At 70.7% G+C, this 15,759-nt stretch overlaps 3 pseudogenes; all 3 read right to left on the bottom strand.

Moving 5' to 3' along the window:
• Positions 1 to 5,905: 5,905 nt before the first annotated feature.
• LOC148756723 (5S ribosomal RNA) lies at positions 5,906 to 6,025 on the bottom strand (annotated as a pseudogene).
• A 1,449-nt stretch (positions 6,026 to 7,474) lies between these two features.
• Positions 7,475 to 7,594, bottom strand: LOC148756722 (5S ribosomal RNA; annotated as a pseudogene).
• A 4,664-nt stretch (positions 7,595 to 12,258) lies between these two features.
• LOC148756721 (5S ribosomal RNA) lies at positions 12,259 to 12,378 on the bottom strand (annotated as a pseudogene).
• Between the last annotated feature and the right edge of the window lie 3,381 nt (positions 12,379 to 15,759).

The following is a 15,759-nucleotide window of genomic DNA, read 5'->3' as shown; positions in this document are numbered from 1 at the left end:
AACCGCAGCCCCAAGGCTGTTTGAGGCCTGAACCAGCAGGCAACCCTGGGCCTGGGAGTTGTGGGAGGACCCCGCGGCGGCGGCGGGGGCGGCTGCGGCGGCGGCGGCGGCGGCGGCGGAGGCAGGGGAGGGTGGCGAGGTAGGCGATGGCAACCGCGTGGATGGCGCCAGGGCGGCGATGGCGGCGGCGACAATGGGGGCTTTGACGGTGGGCGCTGGGACACGGGGGCCGATGGCGGCGGCGGTGGCGGCGGGGGCTGGGGAGGGCGTGAGGGCGGTGCTGGCGGCGGAGGCCGGGAGAGCAGAGGTGGGAGACTGAGCGAGTATGGCATTGGTGGCGGCGGGGGCTGGGGCGGGGGCTGGGAAGATGGCGGTGCTGGAGGCGGGGAGAGCAGAGGAGGGAATTGAGGGAGTGCGGCAATGGCGGCAGCGGGGGCGGGGGAGGGCGTGAGGGCGGTGCTGGCGGCGGAGGCCGGGAGAGCAGAGGCGGGAGACTGAGGGAGTATGGCGATGGTGGCTGCGGGGGTCTGGGGCGGGGGCGGGGGAGATGGCGGTGCTGGAGGCGGGGAGAGCGGAGGAGGGAATTGAGGGAGTACGGATATGGCGGCGGCGGGGGCGGGGGTGGGGGAGAGGGCAGCACTGGTGGCGGAGATGGGGAGCGCGGTGCTGGCGGCCGAGGTGGGGAGAGCACAGGAGGGAGTTTGAGGGAGTTTGGCGGTGGCGGCGGCGGGGGCGGGGACAGGGGCGGGGGCGAGGGCAGCGCTGGCGGGGGTGGGGGGTGGGGGGGTGGGGGGGTGGGGGGGGTGGGGAGCCCGGTGGTGGCGGTGGCTTTGGCGCAGGCGGCGGTGGCGGCGACCGCGAGTCGGCGAAGGATTCGCGATGACGGCCTGCGGGACCGAAGAGGACTGAGAGGAGGGTGTGTGGGGGGAGCCCTGGCCCACGGGCCTGGTGTGCGGCCGGGGCTGCCAGCTTGTAGTGCCGGGCGGCTGACCCTCTGCTGGTCAGGGGGACCTGCGGCTGGCTGGGAGGCTGCAGAGGGGCAAGGGGCGGCAGGGGTTCGGAGGGAGCCACGCCGGAGCGGCGATGCAAAAGGAGATGCTAGCAAAAGCCAACAGGTATTCCCAGGCGGTCTCCCATCCAAGTACTAACCAGGACAGACCCTGCTTCGCTTCCGAGATCAGAGGAGATCTGCTGCGTTCAGGGTGGTATGGCCTTAGGCACTGGGACCCGGCTCCCGGCACTCCAAGAGCCTGCTCCCGACTTGCCTCCTGAGCGCACGCGCCATGCTGCTGGGCCGCTCGGGTGGCGAGCATGTCTGCCCGAGTGCCTCCCGCCCGCTCCCCGCCTCCTCCGGTCGCCGCTGGTGTGGGCGACGGGCTACTCCTGGCCCGCAGCGAGGCCCCTTCGCGCCCCCCAGTGGCTCCACAGGCCTCTGTCACTTCCCTGACTGTGACATATGTCTGGGCGCCCTGGCATCCTGGGACTCCCCACGCCCGGAATGGCTTTTACCACGCCCCCCTACCCCAACACCTCTCATCCCCCCCCCAGCCCCACAACCGCACACCCCCCCTTGCTGCTGTGCTGTCCCCACCACTCAGGGCCACCGAGGGGGTCGCAGGGTCCTCTCAGTCCCCTCCACCCTAGGGACGTGCAACCCAGGCCCTGGCCCTGGCCGGCCCCACCCACTGGCCCAAAGCCAGGGAGAGCCACCCGCGACCAGGGGGCAGCACCTCCAGACTGCCGCCACCCTTCGTCACACAGCCTTCTGTCTGGGCCCTCGCCCCTCATCAGCGACCGGCGTCCCGCCCGATCACTGGTCACTTCACTGGCTACACATCACCTCTCCTGACCCAGGGTGTTGAGAGAGAGGATGAGAGAAGGCCAGAGACGGAGCAAGAGGTAGGCGGAGAGAGACAGACGGGGACTGTGGGGACAGACTTGCAGAGAGCACTTTCCAGGCTCTGGGCCTCGCGTGGAGGGGTGCTGCGTGGGGGCTGTACGGACATCAGCTGTTACCGCTTGGCCATCAGCTGTTGCCAGTTGGCCATTGGCCACTGGCAGAGCTGCGGTGGCCAAGCTAGGAAGCGCGGATGGTGGACTGCAATTTGCAGAGGGGCGCGGACTGCAGTGGGCCGGCTTGGTGGGTCTGTTGGTTGGCAGAGAATCGGCCGGCAGGTTGGGGATCGGGCGGCTCCGGCTTGCCGTGTCTCCAAGCCAGCCGCCCGTGAGACATGGTGCTATGAGCCCCCTATCCGTGGCTCTGTTGGTGTTCCTTCTTGGCCTCGCCAAATCCTGGGTTCTTGTGCGGACAGAGGGACTAGAGTCCCCGCAGGACAGGGACCGACAGACAGAACGGGGGGACAGGGGGACCGGGGGACGGGAGGACCGGGGGACAGGGGACCGGGAGACGGGTGTAAGGGGGAGGGCAGGGAGAACGGTGGGACTGTAGGAACCCGGGGCGGGGGTACCGGGGGACGGGGTACCAGGAGATGGGGGAAGGGGGGCAGGGGGACAGGGAGACCGTTGGAACTGGGAGAACCGGGGGACGGGGGGTCTGGGAGACGGGGGCATGTGGGACGGGGGGAAGGGGTGACCGGAAGATGGGGGGACGGGAGTACGAGAGGGCCGGGGGGACGGGGGGACTGGGGGATGGGGTGACAAGGGGAAGGGGGAACGGGGGGGACAGGGGGACTGGGTACTGGGAGACAGTGGGACCAGGGGACGGGGGGACCGGGAGATGGGGGGACACGGTACCAGGGGAAAGGGAGACCGGGGAATTGGGGGACAGGGAGACTGGGGGACTGGGGGATTGGGGGAATGAGAGGACGGTGGGACTGGCGGACGGTGGGACGGAGGGACCAGGAGACCGGTGGATGGAGGGACAGGAGTACGAGGGTACTGGGGGACGAGGGACATGGGGAGGGGGGGACCGGGAAACGGGGGAACGGGGGACCGTGAGACGGGGGGACCGGGAGATGGGGGACCTGGGGCCGGGGGGACGGGGTGACGGGGGGACCGGGAGACAGAGGGACAGGGGGACTGGAGGGTCGGGGGGACCGGGGGACGGGGGGACCGGGGGACGGGGGGACCGGGTCAACGGAGACGGGGGGGACCGGGGGAACGGCGGATGGGGGGACCAGGGGACCCGCGGACCGGGGGACCGGAGGTTGGGGGGACCGGGGGATAGGGGACCGGGCGACGGGGTGACCAGGGGCATGAATGGACTGGGGGGACGGGGGTACCAGTGGACCGGGAGATGGGGGGACCGGGGGACCGGGGACCGGGGGACGGGGGGACCGGGGGACCGGGGGTTGGGGGACTGGGGGATGAGGGGACCGGGAGATCGGGTACCGGGGAACGGGGCGACTAGGAGACGGGGGACCGCGAGACGGGGGACCGGGGACGGGGTGACCGGGAGATGGGACACCGGGAGACGGGAGACTGTGGGACGGGAGGACCGGAAGACGGGGCGAACGGAGAACTGGGAGATCGGTAGACGGGGGCCAGGGCGATGGGGTAACCGGGGGACCAGGGACCGGGGGTTGGGGGTCCAGGGGATGAGGGGACCGGGAGACGGGGGACCTGGGGACCGGGCGACCGGGAGACGGGGGACCGGGAGACGGGGGGATGGGTGTGCGGCCGGACCGGGAGACAGAGGGACAGGGAGATGGGGTGACCGGGGGACCGGGGGAAGGTGGTAACACTGGACGGAGGACCGGGGGACCGGAAGACCGGGCGACCGGGAGACAGGGGACCGGGAGACTGGGGACCGGGAGACGGGGCGACCGGGGAACGGGGGGACCGGTAGAAGGGCGCCTGGGCGCCGGGGGAACCGGGGGACCAGGGGACCAGGAGACGGGGGACCGGGGAACGGGAGACCGGGGGTATGGGGGGACGGGGGGACCAGGCGAAGGAGGGACAGGGGGACGGGGAGACGTTGGGACTGGGGGACCGGGGGACAGGTGGACCGCGAGACGGAGGACCGGGAGACGGGGGAACGGGGGTCGGGGGACCCGGGGAGGGGGGGACCTGGAGACGAAGGAATGGGGGACGGGTGGACCAGGGGCGTGGGGGTACTGGGGGGACGGGGGAGCGGGGGACGGGGGATGGGGCACTGGGGGGACGGGGGCACCGGGGGACGGGTGGACTGGGAGAGGGTGGATGGGGGTACGGGGGAACAGGGGGATCAGGGGACGGGGGGAACAGGGGACGGGGGGGACCGGAATAGGGGGGATGGTGGAACGTGGGGACGGGGGACCCGGGAGACGGGGGACAGGAAGACGGGGAACCGGGGGAACGGAGACAGGGGTGACGGGGAGACGGGGGTACCGGGGGACGGGGGTACTGCGTGGGGCTGCACTGACATCAGCTGTTACCGCTTGGCCTTCAGCTGTTGCCAGTTGGCCATTGGACACCGGCAGAGCTGCGGTGGCCAAGCTAGGAAGCGCGGATGGTGGACTGCAAATTGCAGAGGGGCGCGGACTGCAGTGGGCCGGCTTGGTGGGTCTGTTGGTTGGCAGAGAATCGGCCAGCAGGTGGGGGATCGGGCGGCTCCGGCTTGCCGTGTCTCCAAGCCAGCCGCCCGTGAGACATGGTGCTATGAGCCCCCTATCCGTGGCTCTGTGGGTGTTCCTTCTTGGCCTCGCCAAATCCTGCGTTCTTGTGCGGGCAGAGGGACTAGAGTCCCCGCAGGACAGGGACAGACAGACAGAACGGGAGGAGGAGTAAGAGGGAGCGAGATGGAAATATACACGTATATGTACATGTATGTGTCTAGACATACAGAGAGACATGGACAGAGACAGAGAAAGAGGGGGCTGGCACGCGGGGAGAGAGCTCCTGAGCCAGAGCCAGAACCCAACAGGCACGTCACAGAGCCAGACAGACATGGGGTGGGGGAGGGTGGGAGGGACGCACATTCGGGCACACGGACTGGGACAGACGCACTGAGGCTGTGTTGAAGTGGTGGCTTCTCCACCGGAGTGTGGTCGTGCCCGGGGCTGGGCTCCGCCAAGGAGGCATTGCCCTGGCGTTGGCAGTCACCATTGAAGCCCCCGGGGCGGGCCGCCAGGGTCTCCGGAGGGCCAGTGGGCTCTGAGCCCCGCCCAGGGACCTGCCCGCGGGAGGAGAGTGGCAGCCCCCAGGCACCCTGGTTGTGAGGATTGTGTGCCTGCGTGCCTGCTCTTCCCTTGTGGCGGTCTCCCCTGGAGTCGATGGCGCGTGGTGTGTTGGGGTGCTGCTCCCGCCGTCCCCTGGTTTGTCCCGGCTCTTTGTGCCCTTTGTGTCGGGGACACCGTGGCCGGCGGGAAGGGAGGGCTCCTGGCTCTTGTGGGAGACGGGAGGGGACGCGCGGGGGTGTGGGGAGAGGTGCCTGCCCGCGGAGACAGAAGACTCCGGTGGGGCGGGGCGGGTGGGCGTCCCGTTTGCCCGAGGACACGCCGATCCTGTGTCTCGGGGCCCAGGGGCAGGCGCAGGGATGGGCGTCCCCTGGGCTCGGGCCGAGGTGCAAAGGACCGGCACGTCCTGGGATGGAGAGAGCCTGGTGGAAGCCTGCGCCGGCAGGCAGCCCTGGGCTTGGGCGTTGGGGGTTGCGGCGGCGGCAGGGTCGGGGAGCGAGAGGGAGCCCTGCGATGGCGGTGGCGGCGGCGGCGACCTAGACGCGGCTGACTGCTGCAGGCTGACGGCCTGCCTCGGCGAAGAGCACTAAGAAGAGGGAGAGGGGGGGAGCCCTGGCCGACAGGCCTGGTGTGCGGCCGGGGATGCGAGCTTGTAGTGCTGGGCGGCTGTCCCTCCTCTGGCCAGGGGGACCTTCGGCTGGCTGGGCGGCTGCAGGGGTTGCAGAGGGGCAAGGGGCGGCAGGGATTCGGAGGGAGGCACGCCGGGGCGGCGGCGCAAAAGGAGAGGCGAGCAAAAGCCTACAGGTATTCCCAGGAGGTCTCCCATGCAAGTACTAACCAGGCCCCTCCCTGCTTAGCTCCCGAGATCAGAGGAGATCGGGCGCGTTCAGGGTGGTATGGCCGTAGACGCTGATACCCGGCTCCCGCGCCCCAAGAGCCTGCTCCCGGCCTGTCTCGTGAGCGCCCGCCATGCAGATGAGCCGCTCCGGTGGCGAGCATCGACCCGCGGGCCGGCTCTGCCAGCACCGCGTCCCCCCCCAGTCCGGCTCCCCGCCTCTTCCTAATGCCCCTGGCGTGGGCGGCGGGCTACTCCTGGCCGACAGCGAGGCCCCTTCGCGCCACCCGGGGCTCCATGGGACACTGCCACTTCCCTGATGGTGCCAGAAGTCGTGGAACTCTGGCATCCTGGGACTCCCGGCACCCAGACCGGCATACAACCCGCCCCCCTACCGCCACCAGGTTTACCCCCAACCGCAGCCCCAAGGCTGTTTGAGGCCTGAACCAGCAGGCAACCCTGGGCCTGGGAGTTGTGGGAGGACCCCGCGGCGGCGGCGGGGGCGGCTGCGGCGGCGGCGGCGGCGGCGGCGGAGGCAGGGGAGGGTGGCGAGGTAGGCGATGGCAACCGCGTGGATGGCGCCAGGGCGGCGATGGCGGCGGCGACAATGGGGGCTTTGACGGTGGGCGCTGGGACACGGGGGCCGATGGCGGCGGCGGTGGCGGCGGGGGCTGGGGAGGGCGTGAGGGCGGTGCTGGCGGCGGAGGCCGGGAGAGCAGAGGTGGGAGACTGAGCGAGTATGGCATTGGTGGCGGCGGGGGCTGGGGCGGGGGCTGGGAAGATGGCGGTGCTGGAGGCGGGGAGAGCAGAGGAGGGAATTGAGGGAGTGCGGCAATGGCGGCAGCGGGGGCGGGGGAGGGCGTGAGGGCGGTGCTGGCGGCGGAGGCCGGGAGAGCAGAGGCGGGAGACTGAGGGAGTATGGCGATGGTGGCTGCGGGGGTCTGGGGCGGAGGCGGGGGAGATGGCGGTGCTGGAGGCGGGGAGAGCGGAGGAGGGAATTGAGGGAGTACGGATATGGCGGCGGCGGGGGCGGGGGTGGGGGAGAGGGCAGCACTGGTGGCGGAGATGGGGAGCGCGGTGCTGGCGGCCGAGGTGGGGAGAGCACAGGAGGGAGTTTGAGGGAGTTTGGCGGTGGCGGCGGCGGGGGCGGGGACAGGGGCGGGGGCGAGGGCAGCGCTGGCGGGGGGGGGGGGGGGGGGGGGTGGGGGGGTGGGGGGGTGGGGGGGGGGGGGAGCCCGGTGGTGGCGGTGGCTTTGGCGCAGGCGGCGGTGGCGGCGACCGCGAGTCGGCGAAGGATTCGCGATGACGGCCTGCGGGACCGAAGAGGACTGAGAGGAGGGTGTGTGGGGGGAGCCCTGGCCCATGGGCCTGGTGTGCGGCCGGGGCTGCCAGCTTGTAGTGCCGGGCGGCTGACCCTCTGCTGGTCAGGGGGACCTGCGGCTGGCTGGGAGGCTGCAGAGGGGCAAGGGGCGGCAGGGGTTCGGAGGGAGCCACGCCGGAGCGGCGATGCAAAAGGAGACGCTAGCAAAAGCCAACAGGTATTCCCAGGCGGTCTCCCATCCAAGTACTAACCAGGACAGACCCTGCTTCGCTTCCGAGATCAGACGAGATCTGCTGCGTTCAGGGTGGTATGGCCTTAGGCACTGGGACCCGGCTCCCGGCACTCCAAGAGCCTGCTCCCGACTTGCCTCCTGAGCGCACGCGCCATGCTGCTGGGCCGCTCGGGTGGCGAGCATGTCTGCCCGAGTGCCTCCCGCCCGCTCCCCGCCTCCTCCGGTCGCCGCTGGTGTGGGCGACGGGCTACTCCTGGCCCGCAGCGAGGCCCCTTCGCGCCCCCCAGTGGCTCCACAGGCCTCTGTCACTTCCCTGACTGTGACATATGTCTGGGCGCCCTGGCATCCTGGGACTCCCCACGCCCGGAATGGCTTTTACCACGCCGCCCTACCCCAACCCCTCTCATCCCCCCCCCAGCCCCACAACCGCACACCCTCCTTGCTGCTGTGCTGTCCCCACCACTCAGGGCCACCGAGGGGGTCGCAGGGTCCTCTCAGTCCCCTCCACCCTAGGGACGTGCAACCCAGGCCCTGGCCCTGGCCGGCCCCACCCACTGGCCCAAAGCCAGGGAGAGCCACCCGCGACCAGGGGGCAGCACCTCCAGACTGCCGCCACCCTTCGTCACACAGCCTTCTGTCTGGGCCCTCGCCCCTCATCAGCGACCGGCGTCCCGCCCGATCACTGGTCACTTCACTGGCTACACATCACCTCTCCTGACCCAGGGTGTTGAGAGAGAGGATGAGAGAAGGCCAGAGACGGAGCAAGAGGTAGGTGGAGAGAGACAGACGGGGACTGTGGGGACAGACTTGCAGAGAGCACTTTCCAGGCTCTGGGCCTCGCGTGGAGGGGTGCTGCGTGGGGGCTGCACGGACATCAGCTGTTACCGCTTGGCCATCAGCTGTTGCCAGTTGGCCATTGGCCACTGGCAGAGCTGCGGTGGCCAAGCTAGGAAGCGCGGATGGTGGACTGCAAATTGCAGAGGGGCGCGGACTGCAGTGGGCCGGCTTGGTGAGTCTGTTGGTTGGCAGAGAATCGGCCGGCAGGTAGGGGATCGGGCGGCTCCGGCTTGCCGTGTCTCCAAGCCAGCCGCCCGTGAGACATGGTGCTATGAGCTCCCTATCCGTGGCTCTGTTGGTGTTCCTTCTTGGCCTCGCCAAATCCTGGGTTCTTGTGCGGGCAGAGGGACTAGAGTCCCCGCAGGACAGGGACCGACAGACAGAACGGGGGGACAGGGGGTCCGGGGGACGGGAGGACCGGGGGACAGGGGACCGGGAGACGGGTGTAAGAGGGGGGACAGGGAGAACGGTGGGTCTGTAGGAACCCGGGGCGGGGGTACCGGGGGACGGGGTACCAGGAGATGGGGGAAGGGGGGCAGGGGGACAGGGAGACCGTTGGAACTGGGAGAACCGGGGGACGGGGGGTCTGGGAGACGGGGGCATGTGGGACGGGGGGAAGGGGTGACCGGAAGATGGGGGGACGGGAGTACGAGAGGGCCGGGGGGCCGGGGGTCTGGGGGATGGGGGGACAAGGGGACCGGGGGACCGGGGGGACAGGGGGACTGGGTACTGGGAGACAGTGGGACCAGGGGACGGGGGGACCGGGAGATGGGGGGACACGGTACCAGGGGAAAGGGAGACCGGGGAATTGGGGGACAGGGAGACTGGGGGACTGGGGGATTGGGGGAGGGGAATGAGAGGACGGTGGGACTGGCGGACGGTGGGACGGAGGGACCAGGAGACCGGTGGATGGAGGGACAGGAGTACGAGGGTACTGGGGGACGAGGGACATGGGGAGGGGGGGACCGGGAAACGGGGAACGGGGGACCGTGAGACGGGGGGACCGGGAGATGGGGGACCTGGGGCCGGGGGGCCGGGGTGACGGGGGGACCGGGAGACAGAGGGACAGGGGGACTGGAGGGTCGGGGGGACCGGGGTACGGGGGGACCGGGGGACGGGGGGACCGGGGCAACGGAGACGGGGGGGACCGGGGGAACGGCGGATGGGGGGACCAGGGGACCCGCGGACCGGGGACCGGAGGTTGGGGGGACCGGGGGATAGGGGACCGGGCGACGGGGTGACCAGGGGCATGAATGGACTGGGGGACGGGGTACCAGTGGACCGGGAGATGGGGGGACCGGGGGACCGGGGACCGGGGGACGGGGGGACCGGGGGACCGGGGGTTGGGGGACTGGGGGATGAGGGGACCGGGAGATCGGGTACCGGGGAACGGGGCGACTAGGAGACGGGGGACCGCGAGACGGGGGACCGGGGACGGGGTGACCGGGAGATGGGACACCGGGAGACGGGAGACTGTGGGACGGGAGGACCGGAAGACGGGGCGAACGGAGAACTGGGGGATCGGTAGACGGGGGCCAGGGCGATGGGGGAACCGGGGGACTGGGGGACCGGGGGACCAGGGACCGGGGGTTGGGGGTCCAGGGGATGAGGGACCGGGAGACGGGGGACCTGGGGACCGGGCGACCGGGAGACGGGGGACCGGGAGACGGGGGGATGGGTGTGCGGCCGGACCGGGAGACAGAGGGACAGGGAGATGGGGGGACCGGGGGACCGGGGAAGGGGGTAACACTGGACGGAGGACCGGGGGACCGGAAGACCGGGCGACCGGGAGACAGGGGACCGGGAGACTGGGGACCGGGAGACGGGGCGACCGGGGAACGGGGGGACCGGTAGAAGGGCGCCTGGGCGCCGGGGGAACCGGGGGACCGGGGGACCAGGAGACGGGGGACCGGGGAACAGGAGACCGGGGGTATGGGGGGACGGGGGACCAGGCGAAGGAGGGACGGGGGGACGGGGAGACGTTGGGACTGGGGGACCGGGGACAGGTGGACCGCGAGACGGAGGACCGGGAGACGGGGGAACGGGGGTCGGGGGACCCGGGGAGGGGGGTACCGGGAGACGAGGGAATGGGGGACGGGTGGACCAGGGGCGTGGGGGGACTGGGGGGACGGGCCACCGGGGGACGTGTGGACTGGGAGAGGGTGGATGGGGGTACGGGGGAACAGGGGGATCAGGGGACGGGGGGAACAGGGGACGGGGGGGGGGGGACCGGAATAGGGGGGATGGTGGAACGTGGGGACGGGGGACCCGGGAGACGGGGGACAGGAAGACGGGGAACCGGGGGAACGGAGACAGGGGTGACGGGGAGACGGGGGTACCGGGGGACGGGGGTACTGCGTGGGGCTGCACTGACATCAGCTGTTACCGCTTGGCCTTCAGCTGTTGCCAGTTGGCCATTGGACACCGGCAGAGCTGCGGTGGCCAAGCTAGGAAGCGCGGATGGTGGGACTGCAAATTGCAGAGGGGCGCGGACTGCAGTGGGCCGGCTTGGTGGGTCTGTTGGTTGGCAGAGAATCGGCCAGCAGGTGGGGGATCGGGCGGCTCCGGCTTGCCGTGTCTCCAAGCCAGCCGCCCGTGAGACATGGTGCTATGAGACCCCTATCCGTGGCTCTGTGGGTGTTCCTTCTTGGCCTCGCCAAATCCTGCGTTCTTGTGCGGGCAGAGGGACTAGAGTCCCCGCAGGACAGGGACAGACAGACAGAACGGGAGGAGGAGTAAGAGGGAGCGAGATGGAAATATACACGTATATGTACATGTATGTGTCTAGACATACAGAGAGACATGGACAGAGACAGAGAAAGAGGGGGCTGGCACGCGGGGAGAGAGCTCCTGAGCCAGAGCAAGAACCCAACAGGCACGTCACAGAGCCAGACAGACATGGGGTGGGGGAGGGTGGGAGGGACGCACATTCGGGCACACGGACTGGGACAGACGCACTGAGGCTGTGTTGAAGTGGTGGCTTCTCCACCGGAGTGTGGTCGTGCCCGGGGCTGGGCTCCGCCAAGGAGGCATTGCCCTGGCGTTGGCAGTCACCATTGAAGCCCCCGGGGCGGGCCGCCAGGGTCTCCGGAGGGCCAGTGGGCTCTGAGCCCCGCCCAGGGACCCGCCCGCGGGAGGAGAGTGGCAGCCCCCAGGCACCCTGGTTGTGAGGATTGTGTGCCTGCGTGCCTGCTCTTCCCTTGTGGCGGTCTCCCCTGGAGTCGATGGCGCGTGGTGTGTTGGGGTGCTGCTCCCGCCGTCCCCTGGTTTGTCCCGGCTCTTTGTGCCCTTTGTGTCGGGGACACCGTGGCCGGCGGGAAGGGAGGGCTCCTGGCTCTTGTGGGAGACGGGAGGGGACGCGCGGGGGTGTGGGGAGAGGTGCCTGCCCGCGGAGACAGAAGACTCCGGTGGGGCGGGGCGGGTGGGCGTCCCGTTTGCCCGAGGACACGCCGATCCTGTGTCTCGGGGCCCAGGGGCAGGCGCAGGGATGGGCGTCCCCTGGGCTCGGGCCGAGGTGCAAAGGACCGGCACGTCCTGGGATGGAGAGAGCCTGGTGGAAGCCTGCGCCGGCAGGCAGCCCTGGGCTTGGGCGTTGGGGGTTGCGGCGGCGGCAGGGTCGGGGAGCGAGAGGGAGCCCTGCGATGGCGGTGGCGGCGGCGGCGACCTAGACGCGGCTGACTGCTGCAGGCTGACGGCCTGCCTCGGCGAAGAGCACTAAGAAGAGGGAGAGGGGGGGAGCCCTGGCCGACAGGCCTGGTGTGCGGCCGGGGATGCGAGCTTGTAGTGCTGGGCGGCTGTCCCTCCTCTGGCCAGGGGGACCTTCGGCTGGCTGGGCGGCTGCAGGGGTTGCAGAGGGGCAAGGGGCGGCAGGGATTCGGAGGGAGGCACGCCGGGGCGGCGGCGCAAAAGGAGAGGCGAGCAAAAGCCTACAGGTATTCCCAGGCGGTCTCCCATGCAAGTACTAACCAGGCCCCTCCCTGCTTAGCTCCCGAGATCAGAGGAGATCGGGCGCGTTCAGGGTGGTATGGCCGTAGACGCTGGGACCCGGCTCCCGCACCCCAAGAGCCTGCTCCCGGCCTGTCTCGTGAGCGCCCGCCATGCAGATGAGCCGCTCCGGTGGCGAGCATCGACCCGCGGGCCGGCTCTGCCAGCACCGCGTCCCCCCCCAGTCCGGCTCCCCGCCTCTTCCTAATGCCCCTGGCGTGGGCGGCGGGCTACTCCTGGCCGACAGCGAGGCCCCTTCGCGCCACCCGGGGCTCCATGGGACACTGCCACTTCCCTGATGGTGCCAGAAGTCGTGGAACTCTGGCATCCTGGGACTCCCCGCACCCAGACCGGCATACAACCCGCCCCCCTACCGCCACCAGGTTTACCCCCAACCGCAGCCCCAAGGCTGGTGGAGGCCTGCACCAGCAGGCAACCCTGGGCCTGGGAGTTGTGGGAGGACCCCGCGGCGGCGGCGGGGGCGGCGGCGGCGGCGGCGGCGGCGGCGGCAGAGGCAGGGGAGGGTGGCGAGGTAGGCGATGGCAACCGCGTGGATGGCGCCAGGGCGACGATGGCGGCGGCGACAATGGGGGCTTTGACGGTGGGTGCTGGGACACGGGGGCCGATGGCGGCGGCGGTGGCGGCGGGGGCTGGGGAGGGCGTGAGGGCGGTGCTGGCTGCGGAGGCCGGGAGAGCAGAGGCGGGAGACTGAGCGAGTATGGCATTGGTGGCGGCGGGGGCTGGGGCGGGGGCTGGGAAGATGGCGGTGCTGGAGGCGGGGAGAGCAGAGGAGGGAATTGAGGGAGTACGGATATGGCGGCGGCGGGGGCGGGGGTGGGGGAGAGGCAGCACTGGTGGCGGAGATGGGGAGCGCGGTGCTGGCGGCCGAGGTGGGGAGAGCACAGGAGGGAGTTTGAGGGAGTTTGGCGGTGGCGGCGGCGGGGGCGGGGACAGGGGCGGGGGCGAGGGCAGCGCTGGCGGGGGGGGGGGGGGGGGGGGGAAGGGGGGGGGAGGGGGGGGAGCCCGGTGGTGGCGGTGGCTTTGGCGCAGGCGGCGGTGGCGGCGACCGCGAGTCGGCGAAGGATTCGCGATGACGGCCTGCGGGACCGAAGAGGACTGAGAGGAGGGTGTGTGGGGGGAGCCCTGGCCCACGGGCCTGGTGTGCGGCCGGGGCTGCCAGCTTGTAGTGCCGGGCGGCTGACCCTCTGCTGGTCAGGGGGACCTGCGGCTGGCTGGGAGGCTGCAGAGGGGCAAGGGGCGGCAGGGGTTCGGAGGGAGCCACGCCGGAGCGGCGATGCAAAAGGAGACGCTAGCAAAAGCCAACAGGTATTCCCAGGCGGTCTCCCATCCAAGTACTAACCAGGACAGACCCTGCTTCGCTTCCGAGATCAGAGGAGATCTGCTGCGTTCAGGGTGGTATGGCCTTAGGCACTGGGACCCGGCTCCCGGCACTCCAAGAGCCTGCTCCCGACTTGCCTCCTGAGCGCACGCGCCATGCTGCTGGGCCGCTCGGGTGGCGAGCATGTGTGCCCGAGTGCCTCCCGCCCGCTCCCCGCCTCCTCCGGTCGCCGCTGGTGTGGGCGACGAGCTACTCCTGGCCCGCAGCGAGGCCCCTTCGCGCCCCCCAGTTGCTCCACAGGCCTCTGTCACTTTCCTGACTGTGACATATGTCTGGGCGCCCTGGCATCCTGGGACTCCCCACGCCCGGAATGGCTTTTACCACGCCCCCCTACCCCAACCCCTCTCATCCCCCCCCCAGCCCCACAACCGCACACCCCCCTTGCTGCTGTGCTGTCCCCACCACTCAGGGCCACCGAGGGGGTCGCAGGGTCCTCTCAGTCCCCTCCACCCTAGGGACGTGCAACCCAGGCCCTGGCCCTGGCCGGCCCCACCCACTGGCCCAAAGCCAGGGAGAGCCACCCGCGACCAGGGGGCAGCACCTCCAGACTGCCGCCACCCTTCGTCACACAGCCTTCTGTCTGGGCCCTCGCCCCTCATCAGCGACCGGCGTCCCGCCCGATCACTGGTCACTTCACTGGCTACACATCACCTCTCCTGACCCAGGGTGTTGAGAGAGAGGATGAGAGAAGGCCAGAGATGGAGCAAGAGGTAGGCGGAGAGAGACAGACGGGGACTGTGGGGACAGACTTGCAGAGAGCACTTTCCAGGCTCTGGGCCTCGCGTGGAGGGGTGCTGCGTGGGGGCTGCACGGACATCAGCTGTTACCGCTTGGCCATCAGCTGTTGCCAGTTGGCCATTGGCCACTGGCAGAGCTGCGGTGGCCAAGGTAGGAAGCGCGGATGGTGGACTGCAAATTGCAGAGGGGCGCGGACTGCAGTGGGCCGGCTTGGTGGGTCTGTTGGTTGGCAGAGAATCGTCCGGCAGGTTGGGGATCGGGCGGCTCCGGCTTGCTGTGTCTCCAAGCCAGCCGCCCGTGAGACATGGTGCTATGAGCCCCCTATCCGTGGCTCTGTTGGTGTTCCTTCTTGGCCTCGCCAAATCCTGGGTTCTTGTGCGGGCAGAGGGACTAGAGTCCCCGCAGGACAGGGACCGACAGACAGAACGGGGGACAGGGGGACCGGGGGATGGGAGGACCGGGGGACAGGGGACCGGGAGACGGGTGTAAGGGGGGGACAGGAGAACGGTGGGACTGTGGGAACCCGGGGCGGGGGTACCGGGGGACGGGGTACCAGGAGATGGGGGAAGGGTGGCAGGGGGACAGGGAGACCGTTGGAACTGGGAGAACCGGGGGACGGGGGGTCTGGGAGACGGGGGCATGTGGGATGGGGGAAGGGGTGACCGGAAGATGGGGGGACGGGAGTACGAGAGGGCCGGGGGGACGGGGGGACTGGGGGATGGGGGGACAAGGGGACCGGGGGACCGGGGGGACAGGGGGACTGGGTACTGGGAGACAGTGGGACCAGGAGACGGGGGGACCGGGAGATGGGGGGACACGGTACCAGGGGAAAGGGAGACCGGGGAATTGGGGGACAGGGAGACTGGGGGACTGGGGGGATTGGGGGAATGAGAGGACGGTGGGACTGGCGGACGGTGGGACGGAGGGACCAGGAGACCGATGGATGTAGGGACAGGAGTACGAGGGTACTGGGGGACGAGGGACATGGGGAGGTGGGGACCGGGAAACGGGGGAACGGGGGACCGTGAGACGGGGGGACCGGGAGATGGGGGACCTGGGGCCGGGGGGCCGGGGTGACGGGGGGACCGGGAGACAGAGGGACAGGGGGACTGGAGGGTCGGGGGGACCGGGGTACGGGGGGACCGGGGGACGGGGGGACCGGGGCAACGGAGACGGGGGGGACCGGGGGAACGGCGGATGGGGGGACCAGGGGACCCGCGGACCGGGGGACCGGAGGTTGGGGGACCGGGGGATAGGGGACCGGGCGACGGGGTGACCAGGGGCATGAATGGACTG

Source organism: Rhinolophus sinicus, chromosome 11, assembly GCF_057876585.1.
Source record: "Rhinolophus sinicus isolate RSI-liver-muscle chromosome 11, RSI-T2T, whole genome shotgun sequence".
Classification (NCBI taxonomy): Eukaryota; Metazoa; Chordata; class Mammalia; order Chiroptera; family Rhinolophidae; genus Rhinolophus; species Rhinolophus sinicus.
This window is presented reverse-complemented; position numbering and strand designations above follow the sequence as displayed.